At 30.6% G+C, this 3128-nt stretch overlaps 1 pseudogene; it reads left to right on the top strand.

Annotated features, from left to right (window-relative positions):
• Positions 1-2887: 2887 nt before the first annotated feature.
• Positions 2888-3128, top strand: part of LOC128036961 (maturase K-like) — a 1103-nt pseudogene continuing 862 nt past the window's right edge.

Genomic DNA, 3128 nt, shown 5'->3' with positions numbered 1-3128 from the left:
TTTGATTTTTAATGATTTCTTAAGATTGGCACTCGAACAACTGTGAGATTGCTGGATCTATTCTACCGAGTTATTTGATCTATCGGGTTATTTGAAGATGCACGGTAGATTCAAAAAAAAAGATTAGTTTATTTGTGTTATTTATAATATTCGTGATATTATTAGTATTTTCGTAATATTATTATTAATGATATTCTTTATTTTTTTTTTTTAACTTTTATTATACTTTTCTATTCTAATTAAACTTTTCGATTCTAATAAAAAAAAAAATAAAAATATTGCATTCAGACAATCATACAATATGTAGTTTGAATTCTTATTGAGGCTTTTCTTTCCTAAATTATTTATTTATTTCATATAGCATATAGAAGGAAATTGATTTCATATAGAAAGTATAGATAGATTACTATGTATCGACTGAACCAATGACTATTCATGATTCCATAATTGAATCAATGCTCCAAACTAGAGGAATGTTATGGTAAAACTTCGTTTGAAACGATGTGGTAGAAAGCAACGTGCGACTTGAAGGACATGATCAGCTGTGGATGTCAAACCCACCACTTTCCGTTATGTAGAAATGAAGGTGCTTTTGCTCGACATCCTTTGTTCTATTAGAATCCGTCTTTTGTTGGGTTGTAATGTAAATAGTACAGGATGGAGCTCGAAGAGAAACATCCATTTCAGGCAAGGATCAGGGTTAGCATTTGGAAATCATAAGTTGAACAACTTCGTAAGTCTATTTGTGATATAGAAATCGAAGGATCCGATTCCAAACTATTTTCAAATCAAAAGAAAAGTTGTTGAATTGGTAAAACTCTTCGATCAAAAGTGTATCATGCGGAAATTAATCGTTCATATGATTCTTTGATAGAAAAAAAAGAGAGAAAAAAGGGCATGTTGCTGCCATTTTTGAAATGATTAAATATCGCCGAAGGAATGTCTAAACCCAATGATTCAAGGCAAAGATAAAAGATCCTAGAACAAGGAAATACCCTTTTCCATTTTCTCAACAATAGATTAAAATGAAGAATCGTAATAGATTCTAAAGCGAGACAAACAAAAAGGTTAGAGACCACCAACAAAGGAATGCCTAAGGATTATTTTTGGAGCATTTTGCAGTTATTATTTGACTTGAGTTGTGAGAGTATGAATGCTTTTTTCTTCTTTTTTTGAAAAAAAAAGGCAGGGTTAAATGTCTAATTGATTTGCTGGTTTATGGATCTTTTGACATTCTAATTCCATACATTCTAATTCCATACATAGACATAAACTTTTAATTAATCATTTTTTTCTCGAGCCGTATGAGGAGAAAATTCTTTATACGTTTCTAGGGGGTATTATTTAACTACATCTATCCCAATGAGCCGTTTATCGAATCGTTGCAATTGATGTTCGATCCCGAAGAGAGGGAAGAGATCTTCGAAAAGTGGGTTTTATGATCCGACAAATCAAACCTATTTAAATGTTCCTGCCATTCTTTATTTCCTTGAAAAGGAGCTCAACCCACAGCAACTGTTCGCGATATTTTAAAGAAGAAGGCGGGTTTTTACAGAACTTATCTTAATCAAACAAAATTCAATAATGAAATCCAAAAGAGGGTGTGGATGATTCATATCTAGCTTTGTATAAATTTTTCTTTATTATTTTCCTCTTTGGTCTATTCAGACTTTTATTTTTAAAAAAATTATTCGTATTTTATTGCTTTGCTACTATAGAATATTCCTACTATAAAATCTAGAATACCGTGTTCTATAACAACAAAACCGATTTTATTGAGCCAATTTTATTGATAGAAAATAGAGAAAAAGATCAAGTGAATAAATGAAGTAATTGCATTTAAACATTTACAAAACAACCTAAAATAAGATAAAAAACAGATAAAATAACATATAACATATAAAAGAGAAAATATTATTAATATAAAAAAAAAAAAATTCTTTTTTTCATTGTATTTTTGGAGTTTTTTATATTCTTTATTCTTTCTCAACTCTCAACATTTATATTCAAAATTTACAATCATATTGACAACAGTGTATCGAACAAATATAATTCGATCATAGATAAATAGATCCATTTATCCTCGTTTGGCACTTCACTTGATTCAAATAATGCAAATAATGGGTTCTTTCTTTGAATTTGTTGTGATACAATAATTTTTTTTATTGTAATTGTATTGAAACAAAAAAAATGGATAACAATGGAATGAATAAGACAGGAGGCGGTCCGCAAATTTTCACTTATTCTATTTCTATTTCTATGGTTTTATCTGAGAATTTCGTGTCTTTTTTTTTATTCCAATTTTTGCTAATTTCGTGTTTTGATTGCCTAGTGCAATTCCATTTTTTATTCCGATTGTATCTACATATTCTAATTTTTTTCGGGTTGCTAACTCAACGGTAGAGTACTCGGCTTTTAAGTGCGACTAGCATCTTTTACACATTTGTATGAAGAAAGGGATTCGTTCAGACCATCGGTAGAGTTTGTAAGACCACGACTGATCCTGAAAGGAGTGGATGGAAAAAAGAGCATGTCGTAGCAATGGAGAATTCTAAGAACTTTTTTCCGGATCATTCCAAAAACCGTTTTTGAATTTTGGTGCGGAACAAAAAATGAATTGAATTCAAAGTTGGGTCGAGTGAATAAATGGATAGAGCTCACGGCCCCAATTATAGGGAAACAAAAGTAACGAGCTTCTGTTCTCAATTTGAATGATTACCTGATCTAATTAAACGTTAAAAAGAAATTAGTGCCTAATGGGGTAAAGGTTTTCTCATGAGTAAATTATCGATTTTTTATGAGTCCTTATTATTAGGCATTCCTTTATGGGTTAGCCATGAATGTGTAGAAGAAGCAGTATATTGATAAAGAAAAGATATTTTTTCCAAAATCAAAAGAGCGATTGGGTTGAAAAATAAAGGATTTCTAACCGTCTTCTTATCCTATAACGAACATAAATAAATTAGATGGCAAAAGAAAAGATAGGATAGAGAATCCGTTGATGAATCCGCCTGTCTCCGAGGTATCTATTCTTTTCTTACTATAATACCTTGTTTTGACTGTATCGCACTATGTATCATTTAATAACCGAATAGATCCCTATCTTTGGTTCAAATCGAATTTGAAAT

The sequence above is a fragment of the Gossypium raimondii genome, unplaced genomic scaffold (assembly GCF_025698545.1).
Source record: "Gossypium raimondii isolate GPD5lz unplaced genomic scaffold, ASM2569854v1 Contig00123, whole genome shotgun sequence".
NCBI classification, from domain to species: Eukaryota; Viridiplantae; Streptophyta; class Magnoliopsida; order Malvales; family Malvaceae; genus Gossypium; species Gossypium raimondii.
The sequence above is the reverse complement of the archived record's forward strand: the minus strand, read 5'-3'. Positions and strand labels throughout refer to the sequence as shown.